Source organism: Papio anubis, chromosome 4, assembly GCF_008728515.1.
Source record: "Papio anubis isolate 15944 chromosome 4, Panubis1.0, whole genome shotgun sequence".
Classification (NCBI taxonomy): Eukaryota; Metazoa; Chordata; class Mammalia; order Primates; family Cercopithecidae; genus Papio; species Papio anubis.
In genome coordinates, this window is record NC_044979.1 from 113,025,203 (window position 1) to 113,041,459 (window position 16,257).

Sequence of the window (16,257 nt, forward strand, 5' to 3'; positions counted from 1 at the left end):
TGGAGGAAAAAAAAATAGTTCTTGTTTTGTGTACACTCAAGAAAATTAGGAAAGATAGGCCGGGCGCGGTGGCTCAAGCCTGTAATCCCAGCACTTTGGGAGGCCGAGACGGGCGGATCACGAGGTCAGAAGATCGAGGACCATCCGCTTAACATGGTGAAACCCTGTCTCTACTTTAAAAAATACAAAAAACTAGGCCGGGTGGAGGTGGGAGGATGCCTCTGTAGTCCCAGCTACTCGGGAGGCTGAGGGCAGGAGGAATGGCTTAAACCCAGAGGCGGATTTCAGAAAGTGAGCCTGAGATCCGCCACCGCACCCAGCCTGGGTGACAGAGCCAGACTCCATCCCAAAAAAAAAAAAAAAAAGAAAATTAGGAGATGTGATGAACAAAAAAGAAAAAGGAAAATCTCTTCTTTTTGGGGCATGGTGGGGTCAGAATTCTACCAAGGATAGGAAGTTACCTATTCATGGAAGAGGGAGCGAAATCCCCCCACCCACCTTCACACACCTCGCCACAGAGGAAACAACGCTCCCAGATGATGACTCCATGCAACCGAGAAAGGTTCCATGGTTCTAGGAACGCCTTCCTGCCACTGGGAGAGGTATTGATTTTCAGCCTCTCTGCTGAGCAGTCCCCGGAAGTGGAGGTGATGCCTACGACCGCACAGCGGCCTGGAAGGAGTAGGGTGTGGACCTGCCTCTTGGCACAGAGCAATCGCTGCCTCTGCTAAATAAACTTCTATAGCTCCCCCAGCCCTGAATGATTTCTCCATTTTCTGAGCCCCTAAATCTGTATCAGGCACTGCTGCATGAAGAACAGGTGTGGCACATGGTAAGACAAGGATCAGCAGGACTCTGCCCACTGGGAGAGGAGCGGTAAGGTGAAGGGGATGTCAGTATGCTGGGCAGGTGGGGGCCTCTGACGAAGGGAGACCGCTTCCAGGACTGGCAACATAACCGTGGCCCCAATGACAAAGGAAAATGCGGGACAGGTTGTGCAAAAATTATTAAGGATTTCAGGATGGCGACAGCAGAGCATTAAACCCAGCACAGGGTTCTCGGTGGAGGCGCCGGTTCACAGGACCCTGGAGCCGGCACTGGGTCCCTGATTCTGTCAGCTGTGGCTGCCCCGTTCAGTCTTGAGCAATGACAACCCATGTCTTTCCTGCCATTGCCCTTAAGTCATCTCGACCCTCAACGCACACACTCCAACACCCTACACACACACACACACCCACCCACCATAGTCACACACCCCACACTCTCACACACAACCACACACATTCACACATTCAATTCTACATACTCCACTATAGTCATGGACATAATTCTACACTCTCTCTCTACACACACACAGCTACACCCTGGCATTCACACACACCACACACATCCGCACACTCACCCCATACATACTCACCCACCATAGTCGTGACATCCCATGTGTCTCTGAAGCATTAACCCACCTACACACTCACACACACCTGCCACACCATCACTGTTACACACCACACACATTTGCATACTCACCCTATATACACACCCACCATAGTCACACATCCCACAGCCTCTCACACACCCACCTCACACACCCCACACACTTACCACACATATTCGCACACTCACCCTATACTCTGTCACACACACACACACCCTACATACACCTATCATAGTCATACACCTACACTCAGGCATGCCACATCCTGTATACACCAGTCACACACTTGTACTCTCTCATACACCTATACTCATCTACATACCTACTCTACCTTTAACACACTCCACCAGAGTTTCACACCCCACACACTCTCCTACACTCACACACCATAGTCACACACCACACCACACTCACATTCCCACACTCACACCACACTCCCATTCCTACACACACCCTTCAGCTACAGTCACATACCACACACACCATACACACCCCACAGTCATACACACTCATTCACACACCATAGTTACACACCCCACAATCTCACACACACCCCCCACACTCACACACACCACACACACATTTACACACCCCACACTCTCACACACAATACAGATTTGCACACTCTCACACACTCCACACTCTCACACATACTATAGATTTGCACACTCTCTCACACACACTCCACACTCACGTGCACACACACATCCTCACACACCCGCAGTCCTCCTGAGACCCCTTTGGGCTGGCCGTGTTCTTCTCCCTGGAGAACTGGTGAAGTAGGAAGCACCCTCTCCAGCGTTCTCATCAAGAGCTAGCTATCTATTGTTCCTCTGAAGGCTCTCAGAGCCTGCCTCCTACCTTGTATTTGTTCAATAATGCTAAGCTAAACCATTTCCCTTCCCAGTTCCAAAGCCTGGAATGACCTCAAATCCAATATAAGAGAGTCAAAATATCCTGCCTCCACACGGAGAACCCTCCAGACCCTCATTGCCCACTGTCTCTCTCCACGGTTTTCTCCAGGCAAGCTGAGAGCTCCTGCTCAGGGAACAGCCTCTGTGCTTCCCTTTTGCACGCCTGGTCTCTTATGATTACAGTTTGCCTGCCTGTCTTTAGCTCTCCCTTCAACTCACGAGTTTTGCACTTTTAATGTTGACGTTTAAAAAATGTGTTTCATAAGTCTAATCAGTATCAAAGTATATTATCTGTATTTACTTAAATATCGACATTTTACAATAAAGTTATCTGTGTAAGAATGGCTATCTGAATATTATAGACTTTGAGAGTTTCCATGATCAGTTTCTTCTAGAGTTGAGGCTGTGGAAGTCCATGAGCCCGAAGAGACAGGATGTACTATGAAATCTGAATATTATAGACTTTGAGAGTTTCCATGATCCGTTTATAAAATACATGTAAAGCTTTTCATTAACAGTTGAATATTTACATTATTCTTTTCCCCCTGGAACTTACATTTCTATTTCACCAACCCCACTGCATTTTATCCTAATACAGTATATCCCTCTGACAGGAAGTCTTCCTCATCACTATGTCATATGTCCTGTCAACAAAAATAAGTACATAGTGAGAATTAGATTTTTTTAATTCTTTGTAAACATAGAGTTTTTATATATGAGAAATATCTAGATTAATATATTTTACAGTTGTGATTCGTACACAGTTGATTGCACATGTTATGCATTTTTAGTAGAAAAAATATAGAATTTTATCCGAAATGTATCTCTTACTGAGTAGGAAGGGGCTTTTATTTCTCTGGTGTTCCAGTACCCACGACTGCGGGCTATTTCCTGTTAAAATGAGACAGTTTTGGCATCAATTCTATATATATATGTTTGGTTTGTTGTTGTGGTTGTTTTTTAATTTCACTGTTGTAAGTAGTTAGGGCAATTTTAAGATTCAATTCTGTTTGTATTTAGGGCCATGGTTATGGTAATAATCTGTGAATAAGTACATAGGAATGGAGGAAGTCACTAAGCGTCACTCAATTTTTATAACTCCTTCCAGGGCTCATGCCAAAAATCACAAAAAAATTATTTTTTAGGTCCTATTATCTGACAATTTGATTAGGTTCTCCTTTATTTTTTAAAGGTACTAGAAACCAGCTAACTTTCAAATAGATTTCATTGGCCCAAATTAAAGTCATTGTCTCAGTTTCTGGAACATCTACCAAAAAAAGGCTTTCCTAAATGACATTAATTATACCTATTTTATTACAGATACCTTCTATAATTGATTAATACTGTTAGAAAAAGTAAGATTGAAATATTGTTCAGTTAGTACACCTTTGTAATATGATGCAGTATTTTTAAATCTTCTTTTAAAATACTTTTGTCAAAAACTTGAGAATGGCAAATTTTGGTTCATTCATGTCACTCAATTAGTAAAATGGTCACCTTTTAACAAAATCTGCAAAGCCAGTCCTCTTCAGCAAATCCAGCAACCAAGTCAGATTTCTTCTCTGTTGGGAAATCCTACCTTCCAATTTTTTAGATTCAAACCCTTTGTGTTAATGTGTGTGCTGAGATGGCCATCCCACTTCTGAGGTTGCCTTCTAAGATAAATACACAGGTGAGACACAGAGCTTTGCCATGTTCTCTTGTCTAATGAAATAAAGCTCTTCTGCTGCCAATGTTTTGTCCTGGGCTCATTGCTCTGCTCTTATGGCCAGTATGCAGGAGGAATTTGGCTTCAGCTGGGAAATAGAAGAAACAGGGTCTTAAAAACTTATTACCACTTCTGCCTCCCTGTTGGGTAGTAAGTCTTATTATCAAACATAGCAACATGGCCCAGCATGCTCACCTCTGACTCTGTTTCCATGCTTTACCCTAAACAAAAATAGTTACAAAGCCAGCAAGATGGAAACCTTACCAAAGTGCCTCGACGGAAGGAAGCTTCACAAGGACATGATCTCATTAACCCTTTCTTCATTTTCCAGAAGGTTTTTATTTCCAGAGTCTATGTAAGATTCACAGTGGCGAAGATATACCTCTGTTATTTTGAAACATGGTAGAAGGACATTTGTGATAGGGGAAGTGTGTGTGTGTTATCTAGCTTGAAGACCATGGACAGAAAGTAACAGACTTGCTCTAGGGTGGACTCAAATCCATCACACACTGGCCCTTGATGTTCCTTTTCATCAAAATGTCCCTTGACTGGCCTGCCCGAGTCCCTCCTGCTCTCTGGGCATGGTGAATTAGAGGACACTCCAATGAAAGAGGCAGTCCCAATCACAGAGCTCCAGAGAAGGGGATTTGGAAGCTGGAAATGCTAGAAATGCAGATTTCTGAGTCTTTCTTCTAGAGTTGAGGCTGTGGAAGTCCACGAGCCTGTAGAGGCAGGATGTACAGAGAATTACCTCTGTGTGTGTTCATGGGGAAGCATGCTGTGTTAACACAAAAGGAGGAAGGATGCCCAGAAGTCAAATTGAGAATCCCCACTCGATGGGATGCCACGGGGCTTTTCTGTAAACCCATAATATTTTTAGGGTAATTATGATAAGAAAAACAGTAATGGAACAGCCAGTGTTAATTCATCTTTACATTCCCCATGGTAGATTTGTGACTTAAGGTACACCAGTGGTAAAGCTGAGGTTTTCTTCACAATTCCACTTTCCAAGTCTTTTTCCTGCACAAAGTCACCAAAGAAAATCAGCAATTCTCCTAAAGTCTAGACTAGGGAATCTTGGTCAGAGAATTTGTCTTGCAATGACTTATGTCCAGAGAATGGTCTTGTGTGGAGAGAAATATCTACGCTGAATTCTTACAACTAAATGAAAAAATTATATGCTTGAAGATTTCATTAACATTGGGACATTGGCCAGGCGTGGTGGCTCACGCCTGTAATCCCAGCACTTTGGCAGGCCGAGGTGGGTGGATCACAAGGTCAGGAGATTGAGACCATCCTAGCTAACACAGTGAAACCTGTCTCTACTAAACAAACTACAAAAAATTAGCCGGGCATGGTGGCGGGCGCCTGTAGTCCCAGCTACTCTGGAGGCTGAGGCAGGAGAATGGCGTGAACCCAGGTGGAGTTTGCAGTGAACCGAGATCACACCACTACACTCCAGCCTGGGCGACAGAGCAAGACTCCGTCTCAAAAACAAAAAAAAATTAGAATATAAAAGCAAAAAGAAAAATGCCTAAATGTTCAAATATAGATAAAGGACTGACTAAAATAATGGTTCATGTGAAATGAGTATGATTTATGACCCTGGGGTAGAATCAAAGTACATTTTATCTGTGAGAGCTTAAGAAACATTCATAACAAGGAGCCTTCTATGTAAACAGGTTACTTGATAATAATAAAAATAATACTTAGCCAACACTGAACTACTCATGATGCTCCAGATACTGTTTTAAGCACTTACTCATTTAATCCTCAGAGTAACCCTATGAAATACAAGTAGATGGGAAAGCCAAGGTCTACGGAAGTTGACTAACTTGCTGAAGGATACCTAGCTAGTCAGTGGCAGAGCCAGAATTTGAGCACAGAGTCTTGTGCTAGAGTCTGCACAATGCACACTGTCCTGTCCCAACAGGTTTCTCATTTGTTTTGGTCAAGTTCTGTACTTTATAGGATCTCTCTCTCATCAAAAAATTGTGTGTGCAGGTTTTGGGCACTAAAACCATGACATCAATAATGACAATAATTACAGGACCAAAAAGAAAAATATCCTTCCTTTTCCATATTCTTTTCCACATTCATATGCATACTAATTATTATAAGATTATAAACATAAAATTTTTCTCCTTTCCTTTTCTTTTTTTTTGGAAACAGAGTCTCACTCTGTCCTCCAGGCTGGAGTGCAGTGGCACAATCTTGGCTCACTGCAACCTCTGCCTTCCGGGTTCAAGCGATTCTCCTGCCTCAGCCTCCTAAATAGCTGGGATTACAGATTACAGGTGCCCGCCACCACACCTGGCTAATTTTTGTATTTTTAGTAGAGATGGGGTTTCGCCATATTGGCCAGGGTGGTCTTGAACCCCTGACCTCAAATGATCCACCCGCCTCAGCCTCCCAAAGTGCTGGGATTACAGGCATTAGCCACCACTCCCGGCCAAGCCACATCACTTTTTAATGGGTAATTGTATATTGTCATCAGTAACATATCACAAGTATTATTGTATTTTAATGTTATAATCCTTTTGCAGTTCTATACCCCACTTTCTTAAATTATATGTATTTAATAGCTGACAATTCTTGCTATTATGTAATGTCTTGTATTCACTATGTTTAGATGTATATTGCTGAAAAAAGCACAAATTGAATTATAAATGGACTGTCTTTGTCTTACCTGAATAATTTATTTTGAACTTGTAATAACAAATGAATTGTTGCTTAGCAAGAATGCTGATTGTGACATTTAGCTCAAGATATCAATAATTCCTGCAGTTCTTGCCAGATTATGGTTAGAGATCTTATACCTCAGCACCATAATAAATAAATATTTTTGCCTTCTTCAACAGTAGGTGTCAACGCAGCTAATTTTGTTGCTCCATCATTGTGTTAGTTCATTCTTATCCTGAGGAAATTTCAAAAGAAAGCTTGAAACTGAAGACCATTTTACATGACTGATGTAAAGGTTGTTGAATAAACAAAATAAACCCATGGCAGTGAAATCACTCCATGATTAGTTGGCGGTAGAGTTTGTTCAAGAAACCCTAAGTCATTTTCTTGGTGCATTCATTTGTCCAGCACTGTATTTTTTGCAAGATGGCAGTTAAAGGATGCAACTCACTATCATAATGCAAATTAAGTGAAAAAAATATCTTATGTTCATTTATCCATTATGTGAATATCTACTGAGCACCTTGACTCTGCTGGTGGCCAATTACACAAGACAGGCATGACCTCATGGAACTTTTGGCCCCAGCTTGGAATTGTCAAAGAAACACAAAGCTGGACACTAGTTAAGAAGACCAGACAGATTCTAGTCAGTACTACTGCAGTAAGGAAGAGACCTCAGTGAAACCTCAGCTTAGCTCCCCTGAGACAAAGGTGGTATGTGCTAAAGGAAAGGGACTAAAGGAAGGTAAGGGGATAGTCTATGGGTTTAGGCCATCTGGGTTTGTTAATTGACACTTACCTGGAGAAGAAACAAAAGTCTCTATCTTTAGGACAGGACATAGTTTCGCCAACTGGATCAAGGCCCCACAAAGAAGTTAGGATCTTACTCTCCCTCAGGAACTGGGAGACAAGAGAGCTATCTTACTGAATGTTTGCATTTCGAAGAGATGACTCCCACATACTTGAGAGGACATTTCTGGGTGGTAGAAGGTTTCTATCTCAAAGGGGCACAGAAAGAATATATAATTGCAAGCTTTCTAAAGTAAATGTTCTAAGAAAAGTGAGCTCAGAGGCCTATCATCAGGTGTTGTCTGAAACAAACAGTAAATTTTTTTTTTTTTTTTGAGACGGAGTCTCGCACTGTCGCTCAGGCTGGAGTGCAGTGGTGCAATCTTGGCTCACTGCAACCTTCACTTCCTGGATTCAAGAGATTCTCCTGCCTCAGCCTCCCAAGTAGCTGGAATTACAGGCGCCTGCCACCATGCCCAGCTAATTTTTTGTATTTTTAGTAGAGACTGGGTTTCACTATGTTGGCCAGGCTGGTCTCAAACTCCTGACCTTGTGATCTGCCTGCCTCGGCCTCCCAAACAAACAATAAATTCTTTTGGCAGCATTGAGTTTCCTCAGGCAGGCATTTTAAGGGGGCTGGAATTGTCATCCTAGGAACACAGCCTGGAACTGATAGGAACTATGCTGGTGTTTATTCAAGACTTTTCCTGTAGCGGGGTGGATGAAATCACCTGCGCTGCAAGTTGTAGTTCTTCTAGGCCAAGGTCAAGGCCTGCTTGAGAACTCTGAATAGAGTCTGGTCAAGGAGAGTCTTTGTCCCAACATTGGCAGTTAAAACAAAGCTCACTGTGTCTGCAGTAAGAATGTCGTGCAGGTTGTACACTCCACAGCATGCCTGGCCATGTGCAGTGGTCTTGTGACCACAGGTGCTTCAGCTGTTCAGAAAATTTATAATCGGTTCTCCTCAGTTCCATCCTGGTCAGTGGACAAGGTCCCTTCTGTCCTACCCCTACCCAAGGTCTTCAGGTCCCTTACTCTCATTTCAGGGCAAGATGACGGGGGAGTTATAAGTGCCCAGGGCTATTGGATGATTTGTGGTCCACAGTGCAGGGGGCTGGGGGCCTCCTACACTGAGCACAGCTGGGCACCATCTTCCTTCCAGCCTTTCCTGTAGCCCTCCAAGGAGAAGGTATGTGTTATCCCTCCCCATCCAGGACACCCTCTCTCCCCTGCCACTTCTTCCCCCTGGACACTAAAATTCTCCATAAGCAGACATCATCTGGCGCTCAGGCTGTGGCTCTCTTTCTCCTCTTTGTTTCCTCTTTGCATTGGACTAGGGGAGAAAACCCATCTTTTGGAACTGGAGAGCAAATTAATGTACAGAGGAAACACATGAATTAATACTTTTAGATGAGCCTCCACCATGTGCACTCACAAGGGAGCATTTTAAGGGTTCTGATGATGGAGTTCTGAGAGCTCTGGGAACAGACACCAGGAACACAGCAGCCGATCTGCCACGGAGTCAAGAGGATCTTCCGGGAGGCTCTGTCATTCTGTAAATCAAGGGGTTAGGAAGACAGGGGAGAGGACAGGGAAATGGAGTGTGAAGATAAGCGTTGGCCAAAAAGGTCTACCATGCTTTTTTTTTTTTTTTTTTGGTCTTTTATTTTTTGTCTCTTCTCCTCTCCATTGGATCAAATACGTTTTGTTTTATAGCTTTCTTTCCTCCCCTCAGTCCCCCACTGACTTGGAAGTAATGTGTTCTACTTCAATTCTTTAGTGGTTAACTTTCATTTTTTAAGAGGCATAATTAACTTTATGAACACTGAAGCTCATTAATCTCTGTATTGTACTCTAACACCACAAAAGACTTACAATGCCCAGCTTCCCTCCCCCACCTCCCATACTTGGGGCTGCTTTTATTTCCTTCTTTTTGTAAACTTCTAGGTCTGGTCATTTATCATTATTTTTACACTCAGTTCATATTTAAGTGAATCAAAGTGTTTGCCAGTTTCATCTCTTCAGATGGTTTCTTAAATCCAACTCACTTCTAGATTCAGTATTCTTTGCGCTGAAATAATCTTTTTTTTTTTTTTTTTTTTTTTTTCAGGCAGAGTCTCACTCTGTCACCCAGGCTGGAGTGCAGTGGCCGGATCTCAGCTCACTGCAAGCTCCGCCTCCCAGGTTTATGCCATTCTCCTGCCTTAGCCTCCCTCCCGAGTAGCTGGGACTACAGGCGCCCGCCACCTCGCCCGGCTAGTTTTTTATATTTTTAGTAGAGACGGGGTTTCACCGTGTTAGCCAGGATGGTCTCGATCTCCTGACCTCGTGATCCACCCATCTCGGCCTCCCTAAGTGCTGGGATTACAGGCGTGAGCCACCGCGCCCAGCCTGCTGAAATAATCTTTAAGCTATTTAGAATGAAAAACTCTCTCGGTCTTTGTTATAGCTGAGTTAACCCTTATTCTTGAAAGACAGACTTGCTAAATATATAATTCTAGGATAGCTGTTGTATTTTCATGTGGCACTTTGAATATATTATTGCATTATCTTCCGAAGTCCTTTGCTGCTTTGTAAAAAGGTGCTTTTGTCTAATTTCCATTACTTTTTAAAATTTTATTTTTTTATTTTTGAGACAGAGTCTCGCTCTGTCACCCAGGCTGGAGTCCAGTGGTGCGATCTCAGCTCACTGCAACCTCCGCCTCCCAGGTTCAAGCAATTATCCTGCCTCAGCCTACAGAGTAGCTGGGATTACAGGAGCATGCCACCATGCCCGGCTAATTTTTGTATTTTTAGTAGAGACAGGGTTTCACCTCGTAGGCCAAGCTAGTCTCGAACTCTTGACCTCAAGTGATCCGCCCGCCTCGGCCCCCAAAGTGCTGGGATTACAGGCGTGAGCCACTGTGCCCCGCCTAAAATTCTATTTTTAAATTGACAAACAATATTGTACATATTCATGGTGCACAAAGTGGTGGATAGTGATGCAATCAAGGTAATTAGCATATTTGCTGTCTCAAACATTCATCATTTCTTTGTCTTGGAAACATTCAATACCCTCCTTCTATTTAATAGCTATTTGAAACTATATAATATATTACTGTTAACTGTAGTCATCTTACCATGCTATAGAACCTAGAACTGATCCCTCTTGTCTAGCTGAAATTTTATGTCCTTTAACATACCTCTCCCTATCCTTCCCTCCCCATTCCCTTGTCGGCTTCTAGTATCCTCTGCTCTACTTTTAACCTCTATGAGATCAACATTTTTAGTTTCTAGGTATGAATGAGAACATGTGGTGTATAACTTTCTATTCCTGGCTTATTGTACTTTAAAAAACATGGAATGCTTCACAGTTTGGCATGTCGTCTCATGGGGGAGCCATGCTTATCTTCTCTTACTGTTCCAATTCTGACAGGTGTGTTGCAGAAATGAACCCTGACATTACTTTTGAGATAATCTTTCTTCTCCTGGTAATTAAAGTAGTTGTCTTTTTATGGTCTGCAGATTTACTAAGCTGTACCTATGTGTAGATTTATTTAATTTATTCAGATTAGGAGTTGTGGTGCTGCCTCAATTAGAAATTCCATATTTCTTTATATCTGGAAACTTCACCATCATCCCTTCAAACATCCCTCCTCTCCCATATTCTTTTTCTGTTTTTGGAACTCCTTTTAATAGATAATGGACATTTTCATTTCTCTTCCCTATTATTGAAACCCTCATATTTTCCAGATCTTCGTGTGACATCTGAGTGATTTTCTCAAATCTTTTCTCCAATAGACTAATTCTCTGAAGTCTGCTCTTTCAACCTTCTATTGATTTCTCTATTTCAATGGCTAGACGTTTCATTGTAGAATTCCTTTGCTTCTTTTGCAAATCAACTTGGTCTTTTCCCGCAGGGTCCTGTTACTGTCTTATGACTCCCATATCTTCCTTTACCTTGAAACAATGAAAGGTGACATTCTTATTTTAAGTGTTCTCTTGGGCTGTTTTATTATCCTGAGTTATTGGGGTTAAAGTCTCCTGGTGTTTCACCTGCTGCCTCTCCTGGCGGTTTTCTATCACTGAGAGTCCCCGGGGTCTGGGTCGGGCAGTATCTCCAGGGGACAGCTCACATTAACCTCTTCTGGGCCTCGTAGGATTCAGCAGTTTAGGGTAATGTGTGTCTCTTTACTACCCACACAGTGTGAGTTCTGGCTTCATTCTCATTGGGGGTTTGGGTCTAGGACATGCTCCTCTTAGGCAATTCCTATCCCTCTTGGCCTCTTTGGAGCCACCGCTTCCTAGGGCTGGTCGGCAGTGCTGTTTCTTTCCACTGAAGCAACAAGCCAGCCCTCCGAGGTGTCTGGTTTCCAGCATGTAACCGGGGGTCTGGATTCATCTCCCTGCAAGAGCATCAGAAGCCACACACTCCTGGAGACTGAGGCCCGGGTCTGTCTCCGAAATACCTGTGCCTACCTCTGGCTTCCATTTTAGCCAAGTTGCCCTGGCTTTTAGATTTTGCTTCATTCCTGGCACCTCTTTTGATATTGAACTTGGATATATGCACAAAGCATTACCTCTTATTTAGCATTTTTATGTATTTGAGGCAGTTAGAAGTGGGGGGTGGGCAGCCTTTCATGCCAGCTCCGCTTGCCCTGTGGTATGAGGCCCCAAATTGTTTTATGAAGCCAGCATAACAGTGGCATCAGACCCACTGAGCCCCTCACAGTCTTGCCCATGATTGCCATCGTGGTGAATGGTTTCCAGACAAGACCAGATATGGCACGCTGGCCCCCTGAAGACCCACGCTCCCCTGTCCCCTGTCACTCCTGCTGATCAGAACCAGAGCTGATGACGCCTCGCAGGCAAGTGTCCTCAGCCAGGGCCTGCGGGCGTGTGACACTCTCCAGGCACCAGGCATCACTCTGCTTCCTGAGCCGCTCACTCTGGATCCGGTTCTCTGCTTTTTTCAGGCCAATGACTATTATTTTAATTCTCAGGGGTATCTTGGGGGCTCCTGTCTCCTCTGTAAAGCACTGTCAAATTTACAAAGGAGCTTCTCTCTCTCCTGTCTTGAAAACATTAGAATTTGTAAGAAGGGGCCTCCTTGCCCATTTTTTTTCTCTGTGAAAAAAGTTTCAATTGGGAGTGATTTTGCAGCCAGGCTACAACTGGGTAAGATTTGATGGAGACGTACAGATGCGAAGCCAGGAGTATCAATGTCTTTCCACAAGTCTGCTGGAAAGGAAAAAAGAAAACTGGTTATTTGATTGAGAGGAATGTGGAGAAGAGTAGACATATCTGAATGCCGGCAGGAAGGAGCTGAAACAAAACGAGAGGCGGGCATTCCAGAAGACGGAAGGGAGCATTAATAGAGCAAGTCATGAGACGGGCCGGGCACTGGCGTTCACCCCGAGGTCATCTGCCGTGCCCGGTCCCACAGCGTCTCTACTTAAGGTGAGGTACTCAGTATGTCAGAGCGGAACTTTAACCAAAGGAACACAGCCACCACTCCGAACTTTGGGCTCTTCTCCAAAGCAAAGGGGGGACAGAGTTGAGAGAAACTTAAAATCAGCTGCTCTTGATGGTTTTAACTCAAGAGCCGGGGACTAGCAGTTTTCAGGCCTGAGTGTACCCAGCCATATGTGGGGTCTGAGTGCAAGCAGGGCCTTCCTTCCCACAGAAGGATCCCTGCAGCCTGTCCCACTGCCTGGATGGGGAGACCTTGCTGACCAAGGACTCTTTTAATGGGGGGGGGGGGGTGTTTCATAGAAGTTGATGTGTCTATTATCACTGCCCAAAAAGAACTTATTGTGGCGATAGGTATTGAAAAGATGCGTTGTGATGAGGTGAGAATAGGAAAACTTTCAGAGTATGAGGCCCTGGGTGGCTCTGGTAGAACATGATTAAGAGGGGCTCAGGTCATCCTGAGACAGGATTTTTGCATGCCTGGACCACTGATAGAAGACTCAAGAAGGGTCCATTAGAAGTGTGTGTGTGTGTGTGTGTGTGTGTGTGTGTGTGAGATATTGTTACCAGGGGGTCCTTGCTCTCAGAGCTCCCAAGATGGTGGCGGGCCGCTTCCAAGATGGCAGCAAGCCTGGTATTCTCTGACCTGGGGTTTTTGGCCTCACAGACTCCAAGGAATGGAATCGTGGGCCATGTGGTAAGTGTTATAGCTCTATTAAAAGCCATGGGTCGTCGGGCCGGGCGCGGTGGCTCAAGCCTGTAATCCCAGCACTTTGGGAGGCCGAGACGGGCGGATCACGAGGTCAGGAGATCGAGACCATCCTAGCTAACACGGTGAAACCCCGTCTCTACTAAAAAAAATACAAAAAACTAGCCGGGCGATGTGGCGGGCGCCTGTAGTCCCAGCTACTCGGGAGGCTGAGGCAGGAGAATGGCGTGAACCCGGGAGGCGGAGCTTGCAGTGAGCTGAGATCCGGCCACTGCACTCCAGCCTGGGCGACAGAGCGAGACTCCGTCTCAAAAAAAAAAAAAAAAAAAAAAAAAGCCATGGGTCGCATAAGAGAACCGTGGAACCTAGCGACTAGCGTTCAGCTCAGTTAGGACAAACCCGGGCACTTAGCCGAGCAGGAACAATGGCAAGCCTTTGGCCCAATCCAGAGCGGGCAATGGGCGCCTCCCTGGATCAGGAGCGCAGCAGATACCCAGACACCCTGACACCACTGACTTCTACACCTGTAGAAGTCTGCGACAGGGACAAACAGCAGTGGTGGACGGCGAGCAAAAGCTCAACTCAAGTGGTAACAAACACGGACCAGAAGAGTGTACAGTTGCAAAATTTAATAGAGTGAAAACAGAGCTCCCATACCAAGGGAGGGGACCCAAAGAAGGTAGCCATTGCTGGCTGGAATGCCTGGGTTTATATCCTGATCATTGTCTGTCCCGCTGTGCTCTCAGGCGGTAGATGATTGGCTATTTCTTTACCTCCTGGTTTTGCCTAATTAGCATTTTAGTGAGCTCTCTCTACTACCTGATTGGTCAGGTGTGAGCTGAGTTGCAAGCGCCCTGTTTAAAGGTGGATGCGGTCACCTTCCCAGTTAGACTTAGGGATTCTTAATCGGCCTAGGAAATCCAGCTAGTCCTATCTATCAGTATGGAGGCAGGTAGGCTAGATATCAGGATTAAAAACTCCAACCTTTACTATTTTATGTAAATAAAACTGCTTTGGCTTATTCAGGCAGTTCCCATTGTTTAAGTTCCATCCAGCACATCACCTTTCTCCTCTGTGAATGAATGAACCGGTTCTGTAAGTGTCCAAGTGTGAATGCTCTGTGCGGGCACTGTGTGGGTGCTGGGGATGCAGGGAGAGTTAGGATTGATCATCTCTGTCCTCAGGGAACTCACAGTCTCATGGGACAGTGTCCTCCCACCAGAGGACATGATTCCCAGGGGTAAAAGACTTTCCAAGGGGCACTCAAGCATGGAGATTCTATGGAATCCTGTACTCAAAACCTCAACTTATATCTATTCTTTTCTAAAATTGACCTGCTAGAATAAACCTGTGTTCATAATAACCCTTCATAAAAGGGGGCGTTCCCCCTTGCCTCCCTCATATTTTGCCTGTGCATTACCCACAGGGCATAAAACTTTGAGGATATTGAACAAAGGGAAAACCTTTTTCAAAATAATATATCAAGACTTCATAAACCCTTTGAGGTTCCCTTCTGTTTCTGCCTTATACAGCTCAGTTAAGAATAAAGGGTGGTGTTAGGAGGGGATGCTTTGTCCTGCGTGTTTGTGATGTTCGGAATTCTTCAAATGTATGGTATGTGGAGTAATGACAAGTTTCATTTTAATGACTTTGCCTCTGCCTATCTACTATGCAAGGAGTTCTTAAGGGAGACTTACTAGAGAACAAGGCAAAGAGAGCACTGTAAGAAAGACTGAATATTGGAAACAAACCCTACCCGTATTTAAATGTAAGCATTTCTTTACACCTGTCCTCAGCACTCATCCCTCAGCTAAGAGAACAGTCTCTTCAAAGAGATTTTTGCTATTGATTCTTGTAAACACAGTTGTGATGTTTCCTGAACTATCAACATTTTCAAGGCTATTAAATGAAATGCATGAATAAAACTTGTACCCAATCTCTCTCAGATTAGGGTTGTGTTATTAATTAAGGTAGTCAAAATCTGGTTTATCAAATCAGATCATACGCTCTTTATTTAGTCATTGGCCATCTTATAAAACATTCAATAATTTTTCCTACTATTAATACAAAACAAAATTATATACTAACTGCTAGACTGATAATTTTTAGCAAAATATTCTTTTCACTTTTTAAAATATATAAATTATGTTATAATTATGTTTAACAAGACTATTGGAATTATTTCTGGTATTTATACATGAGACTCATTTAACTGTCCCTCAAAACTAAATCATATGCACACAATTACAGAAGGGAGGCCACGGCTATTATGCTGCACTCTTCTTAAGTAGCTGGTAATTTTAGCTGCAAATTACATTGCACTATAGCAAATTAAGTAATGAGAATGATTTATTATCTTGTTTATAAGACTTACTTTAAAATGAATAAATATATTAGGTCTTCATTATTTTATCTTACCAGAATGTCTTAGTACTCTTACAAATTGCATCTTTTACTTTATTTCCAGTCATATTTCTAATATTCTTTAAAATGTACTTTAACACATTTATCTGGATTTTAAAATGAAGTCATACATTTTTCTGAAAAAAATCTTATTTGGCTAATTGGT

The 16,257-nt window shown here is 43.5% G+C and overlaps 1 protein-coding gene and 1 non-coding gene across 10 annotated transcripts in view; one reads left to right on the top strand and one right to left on the bottom strand.

Annotated features, from left to right (window-relative positions):
* HECW1 (HECT, C2 and WW domain containing E3 ubiquitin protein ligase 1) overlaps positions 1 to 16,257 on the top strand; it is a 456,185-nt gene that overhangs the window by 83,967 nt on the left and 355,961 nt on the right. The gene's annotated exons all lie outside the window — the stretch shown is intronic.
* On the bottom strand, positions 10,860 to 10,964 carry LOC116274740. The gene has a single exon (XR_004183521.1). It is a non-coding gene; the product is annotated as a U6 spliceosomal RNA (small nuclear RNA).